We start from the raw sequence: 15,293 nt of genomic DNA, 5'->3' as shown, positions 1-15,293 counted from the left end.
CTGCCCTTTGGTTTTCAGAAGCCGCCAGTGGGTTCCAGTGTGTTGTGTTATGATATCAATGATTTTTTTTTTATTATATTGTTTTTCTTCTTGTTTTTTTTATATTATATATTTAAAAGGCAGTATCTTTTGTACTGTGAATTTGCAGTAGAAGATGCAGAATGCACTTTTTTTTTTTTTTTTACTTCTGTTGGTGTGTACTGTATATAGTCTGTGTGCTTCTTGTGATGAAAATAAACTTTTTCTTTATAAATGCCTGATGACCTCCAAACTTGTGCCAAAAAGCAACAGCCTCTTCCGCCCTTGCCAGGAGACTCGGTTGCAGCTTTGTCATCGTGATGGCCGGTGTTGACTGAGCATCTGCCGGATGCTGGGCCCCATGCTAAACACCTGGACAGGTGAGACCAAAGAAAGAACCAGGGGAAGAAGGTCAGCTCCTGCAGGAATCATCCTTTTTCCTCCTGATCTCGCCAGTAAGGAAGAGCAGGCCCAGTTGTGGGTGGTCACTCGTATACCAAAAAAACCTGTCCCGTCCCTCCACCCCACCACCCAGGGTGGGACTTGGACTTGGGGTGGCATCTCTCCCTGCACAAGCTCTAAAGCTAGAGGTGTGCTCAACAGAACCACCTTAGCTGCTCACACGGGAGAGGGGACAGTGGGAGCTCACTGTGGCTAACGGCCAAGGCAGGAACCCCAGGGAATCCCAGTCGCTGGACACAGCAGAGGCTCATCTCGTGCTCAGGTCACAGTCCACGGCAGGTCAGAGCTTTTGGTAGCTCTCCTCCCTTGGTGTCTAAGCCAAGTCAGGCTGCTTCCAACAGAAAACCCTGCCTTCTTGGAGTTCTGTGCATCTAGCCGTGCCGCAGGGCAAAGAGCATGGGACTCACATTCCCTCTTCACCGCCTTTGGGTGCCACACATTACATTCCAACGCGTGAGTCACGTGGGTGAGCACTGACCATCTGCCACTAGTGCCTTGACGTGACCATGAAATTCCAGCGCCTGTGGATCCAGAAAAGACTTTGTTTAGTTCACCTAGACTTACTCTGCCCCTCACCTGGACTCACAGGACCAGAATGCAAGTTTTTCACTTTACAAAAAGAATTAAAACCGTCAGGCGGACCAGATTACTCTCATTTGTTTGCCAATTACCACATTGAGCCCTTCTAGGAAAATCTACACGTGAAGCCAAAGTATGGTTAGGAATTGCTTATTCAGTAGGAAATCAAAGCAAGAGGTGAGTGGTGTGACTGTACTCGTTGGTACCACCAAGCTGTAATGCAGCCCTCTCTGTAAGAGGTTTTTGGAACTGAACCAGTGAGGGTCATGGTTCAGGACGCTCATCCTAGGAAAGGCTGGAGACACCTAACAAATTCTCTTCGGGCTGCAAACGTGAAACAGAGGCTGAGGGTGGGGCCCAGCACTCTGTATGATTCCCATGGATTCCCTGGGAATTCTGATGCCATGTTTAGAAACCGTTGAAATAAGAACGTGATGCAATTGAGTAGGCTTTCCCTTTGCTAGTTACAATCACATTCCACACATCGTTCTGGAGACAACACCCACCCACATCGCCCTTGCAGAATGTGGGTGTTCCCAGATCATCAGATACTCTTTCACTCAAGTCCTCGGAGAACCTTCCTATAACTGACTGCTTTGATTCTGATTTCGTCCTCCTAGTAGCAATCCTGAGGTTGAATGTGATCCCAGGTCTCGCCGGCAGGGGGCGTGGTTGTGCAGGGGAGGAGCTGCATGCTGGGGTGGGGGGTGGGGGAGGCCCCTCTTGGCAAGATGCTTGGAAGAGGTTCCAGAAAGCAGACCATGGAGGACAACGTGGCATTTCAAAAGGATTCACTTCATGGTAGGAAAGCCCTTTGCAAAGATGTCCAGCCGCAGTGCACAAAGTGAGCTCTGCCCAGGAAACACCACTCACCCACCCCTGCGCCCTCAACGAGGGAGCAGAACCACACTTCTGAGCCTTCCACGTACCCAGCACTTTAAAGAATCCCGTTGAATCCTCCAAAGGCCCTGTTGACGTTACCCTCAGTTTACAGTTGAAGAATCAGGCCTGCAGAGTGTACGTCATTTGTCCAAGGTTACATCTAAAAAGTGGTGAAGCCAGGAGGTACTGCTCCTTCCCCACCTGAAACCCTCTGGGAGCTGCCCCCCACCCCAGAAGTAGGAAGCGGCAAGCTGAAGCTGCCTCTGATCTCCCTGTAGGTACCAGCAAGGAAACATCCGAGTCAGAGATGAAGCCTCCAGCCCTTGGGAAATCTGACCCACTTCGTGCTCCGAAGGCTATCCGGGCGGCACAAGGTGTGTTTCCCTCCCCCAAATCGGATTCATCGTATTTTGCCTTTAAAGGGAAGCTGCTTATGCACCCTGAAGTATACTTGCAAAGGGTCCCGTTTTAGCCCCCAATTCCTTTTTTTGTAAATGGTTTCAGCAAGCCGAGCGTCAGCATTTGCGTGAGCAGAAACCGCAGCACAGAAAAGGATGCACGGGAATCTGACCCTAAGAGACAGATTCTCCCACAAGCGGTTGGAGGTGCCGAGCTCCCTCTGGTTTTGAAATAGGATGTCGCAACGGGTGAAGGACAATGCGACCTACCTCAAGGGGGCAATAATTTGAGAATTAGCTGATAATGTATGCAGACCTCTTCTGCCTGGCACACCACTCGCTGAGTAAGTCAGTGGCAGCTCTTACTGTTGGTACCGGCGGGAGGGATGGAGGGGAGGGAGGGGAAAAGGAAGTACACTGCACTGAGCATCTACTACTCGCAGGTGTTTCATGTGTGTTGCTGAGTTGATCCTCACAGTAGATGTGACTGTTTTACAAACGAAGAGGCGGAAGCTCAGAGAGCTTAGGTCACCTGGATAAGGGCCACACAGCCAGGAAGGGACAGAAGCTTGGGGTGCCTGACTCCAAACTCATACACTTTCTACCCCACCATCTTCTTTCTCTCCAAAGAAGACAGCCCTTAATGTACTTAGTGCATAGTAAGCACTCAGTAAATATCAGATGAGAGTAAATGAACGAAATATGCTGTGAAAATGGGGCCCAAGTTTCATTCACCAAGGCTGGGAAAGCTTGGGGACACCCATGACCGCCTAAACCACGTTCTCCCAGGACAGGGACATGAATCAGACACCTCTGGGGCCCCAGCACACTGGGCTTGGCACACTGGACTGAGCCCTAGGTCAACACCAGGCATTTACTATGCAGGAATCAATGAATCCTGAGTTTTTAGAGACCAGAAGAATCTGAAAGGTCATCCAGACCAGGCCCCTTTGTAACATCCATCCATTCCGTCATCCTCTCCCATTCATGTGCTCCTGCCATGTGCCAGTTGCCCGAGACAAAGAGGAGCCCGTCTGTTTCACCCCCTGGCAGTCCTGATGGAAAGCCCATCTGTAAAAGCTAGGAAGGAAATACACCACCTGCCAACAGCAATGGGGTTAGATGGGGAGGATTCGAGGTGGACGTTTTTTGCTTTTATCTATTCCAAAATCTCCGCAACAGGATTATTATGTTACTTTCATACTTAAAAAGGAAAATGTAAAGATTTAATAAAAGGATGCTTTGGCATTGAGCTACAATTTGCCCTCCAAGCTCCCAGGCTCATGGTTCTAGGGAATTCAGCACAGCATTTTGCGGGGAGGGTCTCTTCTCCCCTCTGATGGGGTAACATGGGCCCCCTGGAACAGAAATTGCGCTCAGATCACTGAGGCTCAGGGGTGCCAGGTAGGGGCTCACTGTCCTGGCGTGTGAGCTTCTCCAGGCCACTGTGCCCACCCCCTGAGCACTTGGGGCCTGGCTTCCTGGGCAGCTGCACAGGACTCTGAACTCACAGGGGCCCTGTGATTGGTCGATGCGCTGCTGTCACTGTCTTTAATTCTTTAATGAGGGCCAGGCCTTCTCGTTTCCCACTGGACCCTGCAAATTATGTCGCCGGTCCTGGCAGCGTCACCACGCTGATCAAGGGCTTTGGAGAAAGACAGCCCAGGGTCATGCTCCCTAACTCACCCACTCTGTGACCCAGATCACTAGCTTAACCTCTCTGTGCCCCCTTTTCCTCATTTGAAAAACAGGAATGACCTCATAGTGCTGCTACAAAGATTAGCGCTGTGTCATCAGCACACAGTGAAGGCGCGTGAATGTAGATATTATTTGCTAGATGAAGTACTGAGCACGAGTCCTGGCACAAAGCACTCCCTCCATGAGTAGTTGCTATAATCGTGGGAAAGACAGTGATCCGATGCCCACAGACCAGCCCTGCTGACGGCAGCTGCTCTTCCCACGCTGCTTCCTTAGCATCCTCTGAAGGGCGGAGGGAAACCGACACGAGCCCACTGGAGGAGGGACTCAGCTGGGCCGTGCACATGCGTCCTCCTCCTCCCCTGCCACTGACCCCTCGGAGGATGCCAGCTCTGCCTGTCTCCTGATACAAACACCATTTGTCCCCGACCTGGACCCAAATGGTTCTTTGCAGCAGGCCTTTGGGGAAGGGAACGGTGTGGGCGGCCTGTGAGTGTGGGCTTGTCCCTGTTGCAATCCAGAGGTACATCCTGTTCTGGCGTTGCCATGGACAGCCAAACATCTGCCACAACAGATGGCTGAGGCTGGCGGCTGGCAGCGGGGCTGCGGATGGGTGAGGGCCCGGACATCGCCCCGCCCCGCCGCCACTCACACGTATGCACAGACTTGCACCCACACACAGGCACACACACCCACACACACGCACGTTGGCCTCTTCCAGGACAGACAGATTTCCCATAGAGGAGAGTTCCCAATGCTTGGTTTTCTTCCTGGAGGTCCTGGAGAACAGCCCTGGCAGGACCGGGCCGTCCCGAATTCTTATCCTGGTCCAGCCCACAGCCAGGCTCCCAGAGCTGCCCCAGGCTCTGGCCTGCTCCCCAAATGGAATTTGCTTTCCTGGTTGTTATTGTCATTTTTCCTGATTCGGAAGTCAAGCGCAGTCATTGTAACACAGTCACGTGATGTAGAGGAGTGACGATAGCTGCCCTCGTGGTGGCAGGAGCGCGTACCTCTCACTAAAGATACACAGGCAGAAAGTGCAGTGCGTGCAGCAGCGTCTGACTCACAGTACGCGCTGTACACACGTCTGTGAAGTAAAACAATTGTTAACATGATCTGACTCCGTCTGGCCATGCAGGGATTAGAAACACGTTTTCTAGAGGAGGAAGCTGAGGCTGAGAGGTGCCTTCCCCTGCCTAAGGTCCCATAATGAGTGCCCGATGGGATTTGAACCCAGGTTATACCAACACTAGAGCTCTAAGCCCAGAATCTTCCACCCTCCCAAACCCCTACCCTCTGCTGCTTCCTGAACATCTTGGGGGGGTCCCTTCCTCCCATCTAGTCACAGGGCCCCAGCCCTGACCTCATTCCTGCTGGAGGTCCCAGTGGTCCCCCCGAGGTCACAGACCTGTCCCTAGACTCCCTGCAGCCACTCCCTGCCGGAGGCCTTTGGGGTTTTTTTTTTTCACTGGTTTGCCCTGTGTTCTTAGGCTCCCAGGGTCTCGGCGCCCTCTGCCTGTCCCCAACCAGGGCCTAGACCTCAATGGTGTCACACCCCTTCCCTCCCTGCCCACTCTCTCTACCCTGCCGTGAGGGCTCAGTTGGGACCATAATGTGAGTAATGACAGGTGACATTTCTTGAGCCACACTGGACAAGGTGGACTTTGTCACCATTTTTCGGATGAAGACACTCAGAAGGTAAATGACTTTGGGGCCAGGTTGCCCAGCCAGAAGGTAGACAGGATTCCAGAGCCAACTCCAGGAAGCCATCCCTGGCAGCACCTCGTCCCGCCCCAATTCTGGAAGAGGTGGCTCTTCTGTCCGAGTGCCCCATGGGCATGCTCAAGACCATGGACCCCCTGAGGGCAGTGGCTGGGGCAGGTTTATTGTGATCCACCCTGTGCCTGTACCTGACAGAGTAGATGCTCAATAAATATTTGTTGAATGAATAAACAAATGAATGGTGGAGCTGATCTCTTTTCCCCCTCTCAGGCCAGGAGAAGTTTGGGAGAATCAAGCCTGAGTTTGAATCATTCCTCTGCCACTTCCTGGCTGTGTGATCTTGAACCAATTACCTAACCACTCTGAGGTTTCCCTCTGTGGGGAGGGTTGGAGATGACCTACAATAACTGCACATAGTAGATGCTCAGTAAACACTGTAGAGAAACAATTGAGGCTCAGTAAACAGCACTGTAGAGAAAAAAAGGATTCAACTCTCAGCTTCGAAATGGACTATCAATGTGACCTCAAACAACTCCCTTTCCTTCTCTGGGCTTCATTTTCCAGATACATCCCGTGGGGATGATAACAGCACCCGTAGCTCAGTGGTGGTGAATGAAGGGACATAGTGAGTCCCCTATAGTAAGTGAAGTAGCGGACGGCTCGTGTGATGGAGAATGAGCTCTTTGGGGGCAGGGATGGCTCCTACTCTCCCACCCGCCCCTCGGGCCCCACTCAGTGCCAGGCACACAGTAGGTGCTCAGATGCCCGAAGGAACTGAATCTTGTTTCAGTTCTTTGTGCTGCAGCCCCAGAGAGCCAGCGCCAGCTCCTGAGCGCCCTCCCCTCCAGGCCGACTCTCCTGTGTTTTTCCATCCCATTTCTGATGAGGTGGAGACAGAGCACCAGCCCTGCCCCTGCCTCTGTGCTGAGCCTGGTGGACGTGGGGTGGCAGCTGCTCCTCCAGGGCACACCTCCCAGTGGAGGCTGGGAAGGAGGGAGGAGGGAGGGGGAGAGGAAGTCCCTCCAGAGTTAGCCCTGCTTTCCCAGGGGCCCAAGGTCCTCAGACAGGAGAGTGAGGCTTCAAGCCCAGCACCCCTACTCCTAGCTGTGTGACTGTGAACATGTCACCCCACTTCTCTGAGCCTCCCTTCCTGTACAATGGGGCTGTTGCTGACATTGGCAACCCCCTAGGGTTGTTAGGAAGCAGGTGAAGTGTGGAGTATACCGTCGGCACTCCATAAATGCACCAGGCACTGCTGTCTCTCAGTTTTTACAGCTCCTGTCTTGCAAAGATGGGGAAACTGAGGCCCACAGAGGGCCAGTGTCTTGTCCAACGTAGCAGAGCCTATATCTTGCTGATTACAGCTCTGGCCTTAGCCATTCTCCCTATGCAACCCCAAATAACCAGCAGGGCTGGGCGTCTGGGTAGACCAGGCAGGGGGCTCCTGGGTTGAGGGGTTGGGGGGAGTGGAGGAGAGCACAACAATAACAGACTCCCTTGCTGAGGGCCTACTTGTTTTCTCATCAAATCCTGAAATACCACGATGAAAGTGGTATTACTGTCATCCCCATTTTACAGATGAGTAAACTGAGGCTCAGAGAGGGGCAGTCACTTGCTCAAAGCACACAGTGGTGGAAAGAAGGGTCTTGACTTCAGCCTCAGATCTGTTTGTTGAATGCAGGAAGAGGCAGTGGACAATCGAAGGACACTGAGTTCCGTGGTTTGGGGAGTTCAGTCGCCTCCCCCACCCTGGGAGGAGAGGTAGGGGAAAGACACAAGGTCAGTAGCATCTAGGGTTGGGCTGTTATTAGATGCTCACAAAGTATGGGGAGGGGGAGCCCTGTTACCCTTATCCACCTACCCCCGGTTCCAGAAGCCTCCCAGGGGTGGCAAATGACCATCAAGGAGCCTTCTGCAGCTCCCGGAGGCGGGGCGGGGCGGGGCAAGGCGGGGCTCGGGGAGGTGGAAGCGGGGCGTTGCCTCCCGCGGCCCCGCCCACAGAGTGTGGCTGGAGCCTTGCCGTCCGACCCCACGCAGACGCCCACCGGGACCCGCACCGGCTGTTGCGTAAGATCTTCAGGAGAGTGCGCGCTGCGTGGGCCTCCCTGAGCCCCCGGCCTCTAGCGTGCCTGCCGGCCTCCAGGTGCACCATCTCCAGTGCGCCCCGCAGGGGACCTCGGGAGCCATCTCTGCCTCCGATTCTCCACGGAAGGACCCACTAGTTACAAGGTCCGAAAGGAGGAAGGCAGAACCCCCCCCCCACTCGAAAATGTGAGCACCTTTTGGGGTGTCCCTCCGCTCCATCGAACCTGCAGACTGGACAGTTATCCCTCGGGGGCATCCTCACATCTGCATTTTCAGTACTGCTGCCCATTTGCTAGTGACTTAGGCAAACTCCTGGCCCTCTCTGACCCTCGGTTTCCTTATCTCTGCCACCATGGCTTGGACTTTGACCTTCCACCCATAAAACTCAAAGACAAGACTTCATTTTGTGAAAGGTTGCGGGATTATAATAACACTGCCTGGTCCATACAAACCTCCTTTCCCTTATTGAATTCTCACAGTAACCCTCCCCGGGAGGTGTTGTTACCCCATTTTATTGATGTGAAAATGAGGGTCCTGGGACTTCCCTGGCGGTCCAGTGGTTAGGACTCCGTGCTTCCAGTGCCGCGGGCGTGGGTTCGATCCCTGGTCGGGGAACTAAAATCCCGCTTGCCACACGCGCCGCTGCCCCTCCCCCCCAAAGAAAAGAGGGTCGTGAGTGGGTGGAAGAGAGTTGCAGAAATAGGGCCCAGCACACCCCTCCCCCTGCCGCAGGCCTGAGTTCAAAGCCCCTTGCTCTTTCCACTGAAACACTGCCTCCTCAGATCATCTCGTTGAACCCTGCAAGGGCTGGATTCTCAGAGGAATGGCCAGGGGGTCCTTGCTCCTGTTTCTGGTCACCACTTTCAGGTCGCTGAGACCACCTTTCTGCATTATCCCCGGGGAACATCCTGGGGAGGAGGGACAGCTGATGTGGACATTGCATCACTGGCCCAGCCTGTCTGTGACCCAAACCTTCCACACACGATGGAGGAGGGCCCCTCACACAAGTCTAAACAGGGACCCCTGATTTGGGAATCAGAGTGAGGTGAAGAAGTGGGGGTGTGTGGGCAGCTGGAGGTGACAAGTGTTCTGGGCAGAGGGAGGTGCTGGTGCAGAGGCCCAGAGGTGGAGGCCAGCACTCTGGCTTCTACAGACTGTAAGCAGTCAGTATAACAGGCAGAGCCTAGAGCTATGGGCCAGGTGCAGACCCTGCAGGGACTTGTGGGCCATTGTCAGGGGTCTGGACTCCATCCCAAGGGAGCTGGGGAGCCAAGGAGGTTGCATACTGTGGAAGGACATGGTTGGTTTTCCCTCCTGAGCCACACTGTCTGCTATGGTAGCCACTAGCCACATTGTTATGGACTGAATATTTGTGCCGCCCTCCCCCAAAGTCATGTTGAAGCTCTAAGTCACTACGTGACTGTATTTGGAGATGGGGCCTGTGAGGGGAGATAAAGGTTAAATGAGGTTGTAAGGATGGGGCCCTAAGTCTATAGGGCTGGTGCCCTTATAAGAACAGGAAGAGACACAGATCTCTCTCTCTCTCTCTCTCTCTGTGTCATGTAAGGACACTGTTTACAGGCCAGGAAGAGAGGTCTCACCAGGAACTGAATTGGCTGGCACCTTAAATTTGGACTCCCCAGCTTTTGGAACTGTGAAACAATAAATTTCTTTTGTTTAAGCCACCCCGTATGAATTTTTTTATGGCAGCCCAAGCTAACTAATACACACATGGCTCATTAAATTAAAAATTCAGTTCCTCAGTTGCACTAGCCACATTTCAAGTGTTCAGTGCCTACATGTGGCTGCCATATTGGACAGTACAGATATAGAACATTTTCACCATCGCAGAAAGTTCTATGGACAGCACTGTGCTGGAGAGATCACTCGGGGTTCTGGGTAGAAAATGTTTTCGGAGGAGGAGACCAGTGAAGATGGGGTGCCGGGAATCCAGTGAGAGATGCCGGTGACCAGCGCCTGACATGGTGCCAGGAACACCGCAGGTGCTCAATAAAAGCCCACTGAATGGATGCGTGGGCTGGATGAGAGTGAGGTGACGGGGATGGAGATGAGAGGATGATCTCAGGAGCCCGGCAGGAGGCTGAATTGATAGATTGTGGTGACTGGTTCGAAAGCCAAGGATGGCACCTCTGTTCTGGCTTGGGCAGCTGAGTGGATGGCGGGGCTGTTGCCTAAGATGGGAACCTAGGAGGGAGGCAGGTGGGTGTGGGGGACGAGGACGAGCTCGTGTCTGGGGGGCTGGTGCAGTGGCCACACGGAGGTGTCCGGGAGGCCATTGGATATTTGGACCCGGAGGCTGGCAGTGAGGTGTGGGCTAGGTGGAGATTTGGGAATAGATGGGCACACCTGAGAGAGGATGCAGATACAAGAAGAAGGGGCCGGAGGAGGGCCCTGGAGATGCTGACATCGGAGAGGTTGCCAGAGGAGCAGCAGCAAAGCCAGGGGTGAGCAGTGCCGAAAGGGCCGGGATCACCGGGCCCCTGTCGACCAGGACCAGCAGGCCCTGGATGCAGCCAGGTTGCTGGTGACCTTGGGAAGAGAAGATTCGGGAGAATGGGAGGGAGAGAGAGAAGAGGACAGCGACAGCTGGCCTGGCCGACCGGAAGTGAGAGGTAGGCCTTGTTACTCTACCCTTTTTAAAGTGCTGCAGGGGAGGCACAGAGAGACAAAGTGACCTGCCCGAAGTCGCTACAATTCTTGAGAAGCTTGTTGGTGAAAGAGTTAAGGCTGTTACTGAAGGTGATGCTGGGTGGGGGGAAGGGAAATTTTTCCTGGAGATGGGAAAAACCCTAGCCTGGTCACAGGTTAAGGGGAAATGGGGATGGGGTGCTAAAGACTGGGGGAAGAGCAGGTGCAGTTAATTCAGTGAGTTCCAATAATTGGGGTTTGAAACCTGCTTGACCGTCTACACCAGATCCAACAGTTGATCTGAACGTCCCAGCAAGGTGGCTGTGTCTTATTTAACCCCATTTCGGAGGTGAAGAAACTGAGGTCAGGGGGGTTCAGCAATCTGCCCCCGTCACTTTGGGCACCTTCTCCTAATTCCACAACGGGTCCGCCTAGGCTGGTAGGGCCTGGTCTTGAGTCCAGCCCCCCTGGCTCTGACTCCAGGCTGAGTCCCCCACTCTTCCTCCTTTGGGGCTAAACAAACCACAAAGTGATAAACAAGCACCACGATTTCCAAGTGGGAATAATTTAGCCAGAGAGAAGGAGCAAGGAATGGCACTCATTTAGTGCTGGTATTTCCAAACTTACAACACATATATCCTGTCGTCACCGCATTCCCGAATATGATGTCCTGTGACTGTATAATCCAACAGTATAATCCTGACGACAGTTCACTGTGCTCTCATCGTGCGCCATGCACTTTGCAAGGCATTTAAATGTGATCTCGTTGCACCTCACAGCACCCATGAGAGGTAGGCCTTATTACTCTACCCTTTTTAAAGTGCTGCAGGGGAGGCACAGAGAGACAAAGTGACCTGCCCCAGGCCACACAGCACGTCTTTGGCAGAGACGGAAATCAAAACGGGGTCTGTCTGCTGCCAAAACCTGTGCTCATTTGCCAAACTGCTTCATCTGTGTCCAGATTATAGCAGGAAGGCTTCTTCGTTTTCTCTGTCGCCTCTGGTTTGCTGACTGAGGCAGAGGAAGAGTTGGCATCCAATTCTCTCACCCTATCAGCCTCTTCTTTAGGGATAAAATTGTCCCAGGCGCTGGGATAGGATTCAGTTTGATCTGCAGGGAGACTGCAGCAATCTGGCTGGAAGAAATCTGTATTTGCATCCACTAGAAGCTTTTTGAGATCCAGGAGCGGTAGGGAAATAGGGACACATGGGACCATAGATTTCCAGAAATGGTCTCATTTTCTTTGCTATCCCTGGATAATTAATGTGTCAGGGGATCAAGAAAATGGCTGATCATTTTCCACTGAACCGGTGGAGGGGGAGGGAGCAGGGGATGAACGTCTGTTCGTAATTAACAGGAGAAGGAGTCTCCTATGGCCCTTCCTGCCCTGGATGCTGGAGAGGACCCTCAGTGTCTTAATTGGTGTAGGTGACAGAGAGGATTAGAGAAGTGAATGAGAGCTGACCCCTGACATCTAGCTGGGCAGTCTGCTACTTGGGATTAAACCCTATAGCTGGCTGCTAAACCTCTGTTTGGAATGATAGCCTGGTTAAGAGGGTGTTTCAGCCACACAGGTACTCGGAAACCAAGGTGCTCAGCTTCAATTTTCTGGGGGTGTTGAGGAGAAAGAACCCAGCAGGATGGATTTATAAATGAAGAGCTAGCTTCCTTCCTACTTCACTCAGTCCCACATTGGGACACCCTGAACCTCAGTTTTCTTCCCCTATGACTCAATCCCATGCCCGCCCACAGAAATAACCATTGCTCAAAGTGGGATGATGTCTTCCCAGTTTTCCTCTGGGCATCTGCACATATGTAATCATTATTCCATTGTGTGGCTGTGCTGAAGTCGACTCAGCCAATCTCATGTAGAAGGACACATAGGTTGTTTACAAATTCTTACTATTGTAAACAATGCTGTGATGAACATCTTCGTGCCCAAAACATTTGTAGCACCTGCTGTCTTTCCTTAGACCTGGTTCTCAGAAATGGCAGCCTACCTCCAAGGGGCTGGGGGGCCAGCGATCCACACCTCCTAATATTCACACCCTTAATGTCACCTTCCATACTGAATTTTGCTGGCCTGAGTGGACAGAAATAACAGTGTGTGACTTTCAAGGCTAAGTTATAAAAGGCATTGCAGCTTCTGTCTTGGTCTCTTGAATCTCTCAATCTGGGGAAGCCAACCGCCATGTCTGAGGACACTCAATCAGACCTGAGGAGGAACTGAGGCCTCCTACCAACAGCCCCACCTGCTTGTCAACCATGCAGGTGGACCAACTTGGAAATGGGAGTGGGGTCTCAGGCAAGCCTTTTGCTGACTGCAGCCCTGGCTTTCATCTGACTGCAACCTCATGAGAAGCCCTGAGCCAGAGCCACGCAGGAAGGCTGCTTCCAAATCCCCAGCCCACAAGACATGATAAATGATTTTGCTGTTTTAAGCCAATATGTTATGGTTGATTTGTTTCACAGCCGTAGATAACTAATATACTAAACCAAAGACTAGAGCATTCTTTAGACTCATGAAGCAGAATGCCATTTTTTTCTTTCCTTTTTATTATTTTTTAAAATTTTTATTGGGGTATAGCTACCATGTACTTTATTTTTTTAAATTTAATGTATTTATTTAGGCTGCACTGGGTCTTCATTGCGGTGCACGGGCTTCTCTAGTTGCCGCCTGCGGGCTGTAGAGTACACGGGTTCAGTAGTTGTGGCATGCGTGCTTAGTTGCGGTATGTAGGATCTTAGTTCCCTGACCAGGGATTGAACCCGGGCCCCCTGCATAGGGAGGGGGGAGTCTTAACCACTGGACCACCAGGGAAGTCCCCATCTTTCCTTTTTATATTGCCAGATTGTCAGCACTTACTTTGACATGTAATTGACCTGGTGGTCTAAAGTGACCTCTTGATAGGAGATCCTATCAGCTCTGGGCATGTGGAGTACATTTGGAAAGCCCCGTACGTGACCAACAGCCCTTTCCAAACTGTTCCCATGTGAAGATTGGTTTTTGATTTGTGGCCGTGAGCCCTTCCAGGGAGAGATGTCCACAGCTTGCTTCTGTGGCCAGCTAAACCATCTAATAACCTGAGCCGGGCAGCAGAGAAAGCCCAGTCTGTTGTCAGTGAATTGCTCCTTGCTTTCTCTGAATTCTCAAAAGCTTTTTAAGGAGTGGAAGCAAAAACATCTGGCTCGCAAAGGAATATTTCATCAGAGGCCATGCAACCAGGATATGGGTTATCATGAGCAAGGCGGCTTCCATTTCTCTGGCACATGTGCTCAAAAGATTCCCCACGTGATGCGCAGACCCGAGGAACCTGCCTGAGCGCTTGGAGAGATACCAAGCGCTCCATTCATTCAGTCGTTGGTATGCTCAGTAAATATTTATTTAGCATTTCAGACACTGTTGAGACAATTCGAAGGAGTGTAAGTTATAGTTTTTGTGCTTGAAGTTATTCACAGAGGCAGCAGATGGAGTAAAAAGTCCACAGTTGTTATAGTTTGTACTGGGTTCAAATCCCAGCTAGCCTGTCTACAAGCTTTGTGACGCAGGACAGGTTTCTGCACCTTTCTGAGCCTCAGTTTCCTCTTCTAAAAGGAAAAGATAATAGTATTTATTTGCAGTGGTTTGAGGATTAAATGAGATATGCCTATGAAACAGTACTGGACCTGGATCCTGGCATGAATTAACAAGTACTGAGTTTATTACTGTTGGTAGTAAAAGGTCCCACAATGCCTCGAATGAGCCTGCATCACAAAATAGGACACTCATATACACACACACACACACATATATATATTTAATTTTATTGAAGTATAGTTGATTTACAATGTTGTGTTAATTTCTTCTGTACAGCAAAGTGATTCAGTTATGCATATATATACATTCTTTTTCATATTCTTTTCCAGTATGGTTTATCACAGGATATTGAATATAGTTCCCTGTGCTATACAGTAGGACCTTGTTGTTTATAATAGTTTGCATCTGCTAATCCCAAACTCCCAATCCATCCTTCCCCCACCCCCCTCTTTGGCAACCACAAGTCTGTACTCTACGTCTGTGAGTCTGTTTCTAACAAGTACTGAGTTTCTTACTGTTGGTAGTAAAAGGTCCTGCAGTGCCTCGAATGAGCCCACATCACAAAATAAGACAGACTCCTATTTGAATCCCAACTGTGTGCTGTGGATCAAATGCCTGTACCACTCAGAGCCTCAGTTCTTGACCTGTAGACTAGGCATAATCAATGTACCTTGCTGGGTGGTGGTGCAGATTAAATAAGGCAATGTCTGCCTATGGACACAGCACATGGGAGACCCGTAGTATATGGTACTATCTCTGTGAGGGAAGATGATCAGAAAAGCAAATTATTCCAACGCAGTGTAATAAATGTTGTAACAAGGTCTTTCCCTTGGGTTTTGAAGGCTGGGTGTGGATTTCTGAGGAACCATCCTGCAATCCATTTGTGTAGCTAGGAACTTAAAGAGCGAGTCCTCATTTGACTTTGGGGCAGGAACTCTGGCTGCAGAGGCAGGACCCTGGGTGGTGGGCAGATGGTCCTGGAACTTCCAGGCATGATGGAGTTGTCATCAGAGTCCGTCAGGCTAGGGTCCACGATTCGGCTCACCATCGACTTAGCTAAGTGAAATTAATCAGTGCAGTCACCTCTTTGAGCCTCATCACTGCTTCATCCATAAAGTAGTGTTAATGATGACAGCTGGCATGCACTGAGTGCCAGCTACATGCTGGACCTTGTTTTCAGTACTTTATATTCATTAATGCGCTTAGTCTTCATACCAGCCCCA

The sequence above is a fragment of the Leucopleurus acutus genome (assembly GCF_964270905.1).
Source record: "Leucopleurus acutus genome assembly, chromosome: 13".
Classification (NCBI taxonomy): Eukaryota; Metazoa; Chordata; class Mammalia; order Artiodactyla; family Delphinidae; genus Leucopleurus; species Leucopleurus acutus.
The sequence above is the reverse complement of the archived record's forward strand: the minus strand, read 5'-3'. Positions refer to the sequence as shown.